The following is an 11,708-nucleotide window of genomic DNA, read 5'->3' as shown; positions in this document are numbered from 1 at the left end:
AGTGTTGACAATGTAACAATTATATGTAATTAAAATAGTTAATAGTTGATTGAGTATATAATAATTACCAGGATTTGTTGCTTTCACTGCTCTTTGTGCTAACACAACACCAAAAGAATCTTTTTTATTACAAAATAAAGAGATCTGCAATGAACAAAAGGCAATAAGTAGTTTTACAAACACAATTCACAAGTCAAATAATAAGTTATCAATTTAACTAATATTAAGTATTGACTAGCTTGGTTTATCGCCTATATTTGCTCGTTTAAATCTGGTAGAAGTCTCAAAATCACATTTCTAACTCCACTCATCACTTCTCGATAATTAGAAAGGTGCTCTCCATATTGGAATATGGGATTTAAAAAATAACCTACATTCAAATATAAAATAATAATAAAAGTGAGACAAAAGAACACATAATTTATAATTTAAATAAATTAAAAATTACTTACCAGCAGCATGCAAGCCTGTGTGTAGTTGGAAAGCCCATCGATTATCAATAATCTTCTTATAATCTACATAATAGTGACAATTTTGTTTGATGGCCAACTTTGCTCTATCCATGGCTTCATACATAAAACCCATCGTGGGCTTTTCATCCCCATCTACAAGTCTAAGCACCTTTAGAAGTGGTTCTTGAACTTTTAAAACATCTGTAGCCTTGGTCCAAAAATCTTACTTCGTATAATTCTTTCTGCTTCTTTTGCATCGTCCTTTTTGGACCATTTGCTATGCTTCCACTCCTGAGAATGAAACATATCTTATAAAGCAGTCTTATGTTTAACAATGCTTTCCAAAGTAATGAAATTGGCGGCAAAGCATGTGATGATAGGACGTAACAACTCTCTATCTTCTGTGAATCTTTTCATGACAACCCAATTGGAGTTGTAAATAAAGTGTGTGATTACTTTTGCACAATCCAACACCTTTGCCACACTTTTTTTCTTCCTAATATCCTCTAACATAAGATCAATACAATGAGTTGCACATCCTGTCCAATACAGATTCTTCCTTTTTTGCATGAGTTTGAAACAAGCTACCTTTATTGTAGCTTCGTTATCAGTTACGATTTGCACAACATATTCTTCTCCAATTTCATCCACTACTTTGTCCATGAGGCCCAAGTAATAATCAATTGTCCTACTAGGTGCATCAGTTACATCCATAGACTTCTTAAAAATTGTTCCACGATTGATATACACAAGAAAATTAATAATGTGCTCTCTTGTAGGCCCAGACCATCCATAACACATAATTGTAACACCTCTCTCAGCCCAACTAGATTTATGAGATTTTATCCAATTTTGTAATGATTCATACTCCGTTGGTAAATAAACTTCAGTTACCTATTTAATAATAAATAACAAACAAAAACTATTAACAAGCATCTTAATAATTTATTTATTTTTAAACATAGAAAGAGTTTTTTCAAACTTTGAGTTAGAGGCTTACATCATAAGAACTAGGTAGGTTTGTTCCTTTTCCAACCTCTCTTGTAGTATCCAACATTGGTTCTAGCCAATTAGAATTAACAACATTAGTATGCACCAGAGTGAATAATACAAACTGGCTAACTGCTCTTCCTAATTTTTCCTTTGCTTCTTTCAAGAATTTAGAGGAGAGTTTGGATTGTTTGTTGCATTTGGTCCTATGAAGATCCGCATCTATGTCTAATAATTGAACTTCTAGAGAGGATGTATCAATCCATTTCCTATCTATACTAGCCTCACGAATACTATGACTTCGCCGAGCAAAACCAGGAGGAGGTGCAACCTCAATGTCACTAGCCCCACTACTTTCTCTTACATGATATCGATCCCCAACCGCGTGTTGGAATCTATATTTGTCCCTTGTTTCCCTTTGCATTCCCAAGCTTTCTTGTCGGGCCATAATCATTTCTAGGTCCTCCTCATCTTTTTCATCATCATCACACTGACTAGCTCTAATTTGTTCTGTTAATTCCTTCTTCATCTTCTTTTTGTCAAGCTTTTTGTCCTTATAATTATTCAAATGATCCATCATTAGTTTCCGAAGTTCACCATTGATATTAGCACAATGTGCTACTTGACCTTTCAAATGGGTCAAATGTTGCTTTAACCTAGTTATACCACCATTTAACTCATTTCCACAAAATGTACACTTGATTTGATGCCTAGTATTTTCTAGTGGAATTCCAAATTTCCAACTAGAGGTTTTCCACTAGAACCACCTCCGTATGCCATTATAACTTTCAATTAGCTACAATAACATTTTTCAATTGACAAATATTGTAATTCTAATTTAGTTTGTAACAATAATAAATTTAAAATAAAAAATCTAAAATATTAAACCTCTTTCCTTTTTTTTCTTTTTTTTTTTAAAAAAAAGGAACTAAATCTTAAGCATTTACGCCAAAGCAAGACACACAAAAAAAAAAAAAAAACATAGTACAAAAACATAGCACCAAAAAAAAAAAAAAAAAAAAAAAAAAAAAAAAAAAAAAAAAAAAAACAATGAACAATCACAAACATTTCCACTAACCTTGTTTGTGGATCCAAGCTTTTGGCAGATGAACTTGATTTGAATATTTATTTTTCTTGGTTTTTTTTTCCCCTTGCCCTGCTAAATAGAGAAAAAAAATAAATATATATATTAATACAAACAAAGGTGTAGTTGTATAAACAAATAAATAGAAAAAGAAACCCCTAAACATTGACACTAAAACAAGACCCCCCCCCCCCTCCCCCCCAAAAAAAGGGTGGTGAAATATGAAACAAAAAATAGTACATAGAAAAACCCACAACAACTCACCAAAAATAGAGCACAAGTGTTGACAGCACAAATTAAAACTTGCAACTCAGGAACAAACCTTCTTTGAAGAAGCTTGAAGGTCGAAGTGAACTTCACAGCCCAAAGAAGCTTAGATCTATGGAGCCAAGCCACAAAGAACTTTGATTGTGAACTGCAAATCTGTAAATAAAAGCAAATTTATGGTCTGTGAAAGTGTGAAATTGCATGAAGAAGACAAAGCACTTGAAGTGAAAGGTCTACGTGATGTATGTGATGGGTTATTCTTTTATTTTCTGTAATTACTTTTGTTTTTGCAGGTTCTGCATTGATTCATCTGTACCAGCGACAACCAACCTATATTGAACTGTATCGCCATATGTATCGGATTCAGGCCGCTACGACTGTGAATTTCATTCTTACCGTTATATCGCTCCATATCCGAATCAGTGCTCTGATTTTCCAGTACGTACCGGCCGACATTTAGATCTATGATAGGAAGGGTAAAATTGACTATAAACATAAGAGAATACAATGTTGTGTTATTATTGCATAATCTATTATGAAGGACTTTATAAACTAAAAAAATGTTAATGGCCCCGTTTGGTAGAGCTGTGGGAAAGTGATTATGGCTTATAGCTTAACAGCTTATAACTTATAGCTATGAACATAAGCTGATTTTTGACTTATAAATTAAGTTTCTCCTCTCCCACTCAAAGAATAAGTTGATTTTTGACTTACAAAAAGTTATAAGCTGTATTGTTAAGCTGAACCAAACACATCAAAATAGCTTAAATTAAGCTAAAAGCTGAAATAAGGTGGACATAAGCCCTACCAAACAGGGCCAGTGTCTTTCAACCATTAGAGAATTATGCGGAGGGACTTCTGACTAAATTTTCCAAATATGTAGGAAATTCACCAAAACTTTATTTCCGTGAAGCTCCCTTCAGTGTTGATTTCTATTCACATAAAAATGGTTTTATCAAACCAAAGATAGTATGTTATTCACTACACAACATAGATCACGTCATTACTTGAACTCACCTGAAAAGGTACATGGGTCTCACCTTAACCTTAGCTTAAAGTTAATTAAAAATCATTTCCAACAAGTGTTAGGGTGGTGGTGGTGGCAATGATAGTGATGTGGTGGTAATGGGGTTAATAATGTGGTAGTGGCAATGGATGTGGAGGTGGTGCTTGTGACACTAGTGATGGTGGTTGTGGCCGTAGTAGTGGTGGTAGAGGTGATGGTAGTGGTGATAATGTAATGGTATTGGTAAAAATTTAGTTCGAAAAAACATTTTTCACCTTTAAAAGTGAAAAATATTTTTCATCCAAATAGGGTTATTTTTGTTGACTATGGACAACGTTTTTCGTTAACGTTTTTGTTGACTATGCAGAAAGCATTTTACCCGAACAAATGAAAAGGATTTACAAAATACACAATTTGTGTACAAAATGACATGAGGAGCTTCTATTTTCACATTATTAAGATTTTCAATTCAAACAATTTTTTTTCCTTCTGGATAATAACAATTATTTAAATATTAATTATTGAATTAACTTTTTGATGATTTCTAAACAACTCATTTTTGTTGAGCAGTTGCAATATGAACAATTATGTTTTGTTCATAATGGATAAAATGGCGTGGGATTATTCCTGATGGATAGTTTAATTAGGAGTGTAGTTTGATCGTTGGGTTTACGTTTTTATTGTAGACACGATTTTCAATTATTTAAGAAAATAAATAAAACAACAACAACAACATTGTAACTTATTGTTTTAAAGAATGATATTTATTAAATAATATTTAATTACAAAAGTATCATTATTGAGGAGGAATTATTTTGTTTTTTAGGAATTTTAATTAGGATGTATGGCCTTCTAATTCTATTGTATACTTTAATACATAGGAGAAAAAAAAAAATAGTGAGTATATAACTAATAAAATTGTAAGGGCATTCTATGTAAGATATAGGACGGACCTATGTGATAATTTTTCCATTACTGAGAGTCATGCCCCTATAGTCTCTTGCTAGTTTCATTTGGTTAACTTAGAAAAATCATACAAAAATGAATAATATTTGTTTATAAATTAATTATTGTTAATTATCAAAAAAATAATTATGTGCATATTATTTTATTTCCTTACATTTTTCTTGTGTTATAAATCCAAGCTTCAAAATATAATTTTAAATAGAGTTGTCTACACTTTTCCCCTCATAGTTTAGTTAAAAACATATTACCACCTTATAATTTAAAAATATACACATAACCTCCTCGTGGTATGAGAGAATTGCAAAGTCTAACTCCATTAGTAAATTTTGTGAAAAGTCTATTATACCCTGATTCTTTGCTCTAATTTTCTTTTGTATGCCATCATGAACCATGCATCTTCTCTCTTCATTTTTCTTTATTTTCTTACATTTTTCTCTCTTTTTGTCCATCTTTTCTTCTTCTTTTGATTGCATTACAATTGCCTTCTATCTTCCTCATTTTTTTAAAATTTTTATTTTAGTTTTATGGAGTGACCATGTTTTTCTCGGCTGAACTAGCTATACACACACACACACATATAGTTATATACATATATACATCCAAAAACCATGGCTCCTCGCTCTCTTTAAGTTCACTGCCATGATGACCAACACACATACATACATATATTTATATACATATTTCATTGTTTTTCAAGAAAATTATTACAGCAGGTTTAGGAAATAATTTATTATCCCTTGAAGATAAAAATAAAAAATAATATATCAATAGCTCATATTTGTTAAATTAAGTAAACGGATTTAAAATTTAAATTTTTTTTTATGATCGAAATGATGAGCATTCCATACCATGTGAAGGTGGTTTTTGGAAGTCAAGAATGGAGGCTACAGAAGTTTTTTTTTTTCAACCTAGGGTGGTTGTGTATTAAGCTTGCCATTTATGTTTATGGTTGATTGTTGGAAAGCAGATGTTGAACTTTGGCACTCCCATTTGTGTATAAAATGGGAAGTGTGACACTTTACATTTTGGGTTTGGAATTGAGGTAAGGGGTAATTGGAAGTGGGTAAGGGTTGGTGGATATATATGTGGATGTTCTTATGCTTTATTCTGGACTAGGGGTTGTTAAGAATTGGGGAGTATAAGGTTGTTGGTATTTTATTAGAACGGGTGCAATTTTGAGGACGAAATTTCCTAAGGTGGGGAGTTTGTAATGCCCACATCCTTTAGTCCTTCGGAGAGTGTGTTTAATATCCTTATATTTTATCTTGGGAGTCTTTGGAATTGTTGTCTATTGGTTTTGAAGGAGTACAATCCGATTTAAACTCGTTGGGTTTGTTCGTTCGTGTTTGTCATTGTCATAAGTTCCTTGGAAACTTAGAAATTTTGCCTTGGGGTCGACACTAGCCTTCCTAAGGGTTGACCCTTGCATGTTGTAGTGTTTCTAGAGGTGTTGCTAGAAAATAGGGTCGACACCAGCCTTGGTGGTGTCGACACCAGTATGGGAAGGGTCGACCCTTGTATATTGCAAAATCTGTGTGGGTTGGTTGCTGGAAAATAGGGTCGACTACAGATTTTTTTTCCCAGATTTTGGTTCAGTTTTTGGGCCCAATTTTTGGGGGTTTTTGGACTTACCTTTTCATTGACCTTAGGGCTATCATCTAATACTATAAATATACCTAAACCCCACCTCTCTTATAATTTTTTCCCTCTTTTCCCCTCTCTAAACCCAGAGTCTCTCTCTCTCTTTCTTTCAAAACCCCACTTTTTCCACTTCAATCCTTAGATTAACACTCTTGGAGGTGTCTCCTCACCTTGATCCCTTGAGGAAACTTGAAGATCTTGTCGAGTGCTCTCTTTTGGTCCAAAGAGTTCGTGGTTTCATCGCTATTGATGTTTGGATCGTCATCTCTTGACTTCGAGAGGTAGGGGTCCTGGTTCTCTTTCAATACTTGCATCAATAGATAGATTTGTGGTATTTTGACTATATAAATATAAAATCTATATTTTTGAGCATATAGTGTACAACATGAGAATTGGGGGTTTAGGGTTTGAAGTGTTGGAGGTTTAAGAACCTTAGGTATGTAATCAATGGGAAAATTGGAATAAAAAGTAATGGTTTGGGAAGTTTGAATTTATCTTGAAATTCTTGATTTCTCTTGAAACCCTAAGTTGATTCATGATGGTAAATAATGATTTTTCCTAAATTGAAAGTAGAATCATGAAATTGGTAGTTTGAATTACATATGTACAAATTTAATGGGATTTTAGAGGTGTTTCAAAATTATGTTAAAAAAATTAGCGATTGAACTTTTGTTATAAACATTGTAAACCATGCTATAATGTGAAAGGAAGATTGGGGAAATGATCTTTTAATGATATAGATGACATAAACTCGGTTTTGGGATGTTGAAATGGGATTCAAGGATTTATCTTGAATTATGTTGAATTGCAAACAGTGCTGATGAACTAAGTGAGGTTGACTTTTATTGAATTACGTTGTGTTGAATAATGTTGAATTGAATGGTGTTGAACCATAATGAATTGTGTTTGAATCATGTGAATTGTGTTAAGTTGAGTTGCGTTGGGTGTATTGAGTTTGGAATTGTGTTGTGTTGGTTATGTGGAGTTTGTGTTGTGTTGGGTGTGTGGAGTATGGGTGGTGTTGTGTTGGTACCCGCGCGGGGAATTGAAAGATGATTTTAAAAATTGAGAAAAAGGTTTTTGGGGGCCCACGTCCCGCCGTATAGTAGTCAGCAAATGTGGGGGTGGTTTGAAATAAAGGTGCCCAATTTCCCTGTCTAGGCTTATCGTTGGACGAATGTGGAAAAATGATTTTTGGGTGTCCACACAGTCCTGCCGTATTGTAGCCGGCAAAAGTGAAAAATGATTTTTGGGTGTCTACACAGTCCTGCCGTATTGTAGCCGGCAAAAGTGGAAAAACGGATAGTTTTCGAAAATGTTTTGGGTGCCCATATCCCACCGTATAGTAGCCGTCAAATGTGGGGGATGGTTTTCAAAAGTCAAAAAATGGTTTTGGAAAAAATATGGTTTTTGGAAGGAAATGGCTTTTGAGAAAAAGGTTTTTGGGAGTTCACTTCCCATCGTATAGTAGCTGGCGAAAGGTGAAAAGTGTTGTGGATTGGGTGCCGGCTATCCCGCCATAGTAAGTCGGCAAAAGGTGGATTGTGTTGATATATGTGTTAAGTTGATAATGCTATTTGTGACTTGTGATGAATCTGTGAAATTGTAGATTGATGTGTATATTGATATAAAGAGGAAATGTATATAGATATTGTTTGCAATGTATGGAACCCAAAAATGAGTAAGGGGATTATGGATTGGGGATGGTGAATATAATGCATTAGTTGTGACAATAAAGGCAAATTGTGAGTGTTGTTCTATAAATAAACATGAGATTGAATAGAAAGGGGTTTATTAATCTTGTGTCATCTTGAAATGAAATTTTAGGGTGTAATTAACAGTGTAAATTGAATATAGGAGAATCGTTAATAAATTAAAAAGGGAAACTGAACTTGAAGTGATGGAGTCTAATTAAATACAATGAGAAGGAAAGAAAAAGAGGAACATTAAATATGGGAAATTAAAAGAGAAATACTTTGGAATGAGTTAATAAATATAAATGATGTGGTTTCTTAGACATAAATGTTTTAAAAAGGATTTATGGTTTTCTAATGAAAATGAACAGTTTTAATGGTTGAAGATTTTCCATAAATGTTCACATGAATTTTGAGAAAAAGATACTCTATGTATGGTATTTTGAAATTATAAAACGTCACCTACTATACGGTATCACCCTGCACGCATGATCATTTCTATCTATGTGTTAGTTATTGATTTGAAACTATGAGATTCCTACTGGGCATTCGTGCTCACCCTTGTTGTTTTTATCTTATTATAGGAAGAAAGTGTGGATTTTGTAGTTGAAGAATTACGAGGTCTACAAGTCTGTGTGTGTAATTTCGTTGTGGATGTGAAGAAAGTAATTGTTGTATTTTGATATTTGTATTTAATTATTTGTAGCTTCTCAGTATGAGATTGGCATGTATCATTGTTATTATTGTATTCATTGAGAGAAAGAACATGTACTATTATGTTTCTATTACTCAAGGGTAATAGATAGTTGTATATATATATATGAAAAACAAAAAAATGGACCTAAATTTCAGGCTCTTGGTAATTTTTTCGAGTAATTAAAATTTGGGGCGTGACAGGAAGAGGTGAGCTAAGTTAGATCATCAGAAAGAGAAAGAAAAAGTAGAGAGTGCAATCTGTGAGTGAGAGTGTTATAGAGAGAGAGTGAGGTGTGAGTGTTGTAAATTGTGGATATCTCTCTCGTGGACATAGGCTATTGCCGAACCATGTAAATATCTTGTCTCTTTTCTATGTGTGATTGATTTCTGAGTGCTCTTAATCCTAAGAGGTGGTATCAGAGCCTCGTTGGTCGATTTTCGAAAAAATCGGGTGTGTTTTTCAGAATTGCCCAGAAATCAAGTTGCTCGAAATTCACTTTTGAGCATACCAGAAGGAAGTTCTCGATGAGAAGAGTCTAGAACTGTAAAGCAAAGCCCCAGAATAGCTTCCATGCGCTCTGACACGCCACCTAAAGAAGGCACGTGAATCCCAATCTCAAACACGCATCACACTGGTCGTGAAGAAGACCGACGCATCATCCCAGTCTCAAACATACGCCTGACGCACGGCGGAAGAAAGAAGGAGAGTGTTCTGCGCGTCAGCACCACGTGTCTACCATGTCATCGACACGCGTCTGCCATGTCATCGCCACACGTTTGCCATGTTAGTGCCACGTGTTTGCCACGTCTGTACTGTGCCTGTCACCAGTCGAGTTGATCCGACCCGACCCAAAGACAAAGAAGTTATCCGGTGCTACGCGACTACAGTACATCTGCAGATCTGAACCGTTGAACACATTTTAGCTAGATCTGAGCCATTTGAAGTCCGATTTGGTGATTCAATAGTGGTTTCCAACTATTTAGAGTATTCTGGAGAGATCTGTATGGTCATATTTTTGAATCAGAGTTTTTATAAAAAGCAAGATGATGATGGAAGAATTCACATCAACTTCAGGATCTATGATCAAGTTGAATCCTTCCAATTATGCAATCTGGAAGCTGCGGATGGACGACATCTTATATTATAAAGACCTGTTTGACACTATTGCTCTAAAAGGGGTTAAACTGGAAGAAGTGAAGAATGAAGACTGGATAAAGATGAACCAGAAAACTGTCGATTGTATCAGACAATGGATAGACTACAGTGTGTTCTACCATGTCACCCATGAGACAGATACATTTGTCCTCTGGACAATGTTAGAAGGAATGTACCTGTCAAAGACCGCCTGGAACAAAGCCTTGGTGATGAGAAGTCTTGTAAATTTGAAGTTGAAGAATGGTGTGTCTGTCGTCGAGCGCACCAGTGAATTCAAGAATCTGGTGAATCAACTTGCAACCATCAAGATGCCCTTGGACAATGAAATGCAAGCCGTACTACTGCTCAGTTCTTTACCAGACAGTTTAGAGACCATGGTGGTTTCTCTCAGTAACTTTGCACTAGAGGCAAAGCTGACCATGAGCATGGTCACAGACGCCATGTACAATGAAGAGACAAGGAGAAAAGACATGTGAGGTAATCAGTCTCATGCTCTTGTCACATAAGATAAAGGCAGAGATAGAAGTAGAGGAAGAAGCAAGAGTAGAGGCAGATGGAACAACAGAAGTAAATCCAGAGACAATAAAAGTCGAGGTAAGTCTAGCTTCACTTACTTTCACTGTGGCTAGGAGGGTCACATAAAGAGGAACTATCCAAGTCGGAAAGATACAGGCCAAAGTAGTAAGTCAAAGGGAGATGAGAACATGATAGCCACAACAATTGATGAAATACTTCTTGCAATTGATGAAGAGGAGGATTGCCTTCACGTGGCTAACCACAGCTGTTCAAAGTGGGCGATAGACATAACTGCATCCTATCACGCCACTTCCCACAGAGAACTCTTCAGCTCGTACAACGATGGAGATTTTGGCACTATTCGAATGGGAAATTCTAGCTATTCCAAGATTGTGGCCATTGGAGATATTAGTATTCAGACTAATGTCGGACACAAGCTAGTTCTCAAAGATGTGAGGCATGTTCCAGATTTGTGCCTCAATCTTATCCTCAGAAGAGCCCTAGACCGACAGGGCTATACAAGTATATTCGGAAATGGCCGTTGGAAGTTGACAGGAGGAGCTTTGACAATCGCCAGAGAAGAGATGTCTTCAACACTGCACAAGACTCAAACGAAGATCTATCTGGGAAGTCTTAATGCAGCAGAAGACAGGGAGTCACCAGACTTATGGCACAGAAGACTGACTCACATGAATGAGAAAGGATTGAATCTGTTGGCAAAGTAATCTAAGATACCCTTATCCAAAGGGAGTGCCCTAAAGCCATGTGATCATTGCCTTTATAGAAAGCAGTATCGAGTATCATTCAGTTCAACAAGAAAGAGGAAAACATAAGTGCTCAGTATGGTATACTCGAGCATTTATCACTTGGCGGCCGCAAGTATTTTCTGACCTTCATTGATGATGCATCAAGGAAGTTGTGGGTGTATTTCTTGAAGATAAAGGATGAGGTATTCCAACACTTTTAGGAGTTCCATGCAATGGTGGAAAGAAAGACCGGGAAGAAGTTGAAGTGTCTTCACACAGACAATGGTGGCGAGTACACTTCTAATGCTTTTAAAGCATATTGTGCTAGCAGAGGTATCTGACACGAGATAACAGTTCTCGGTACCCTACAACACAATGGTGTGGTAGAGAGGATGAACCGCACTATTGTTGAAAGAGTCAGATGTATGCTCAGAATGGCAAAGTTGCCAAAGTCATTATGGGCTAAAGCCACCTGTACAACCTATTATCTCATC

The sequence above is a fragment of the Camellia sinensis genome, chromosome 12, assembly GCF_055761805.1.
Source record: "Camellia sinensis isolate YWXY chromosome 12, ASM5576180v1, whole genome shotgun sequence".
In the NCBI taxonomy this organism is placed as follows: Eukaryota; Viridiplantae; Streptophyta; class Magnoliopsida; order Ericales; family Theaceae; genus Camellia; species Camellia sinensis.
Note: the sequence above shows the minus strand (reverse complement) of the source record.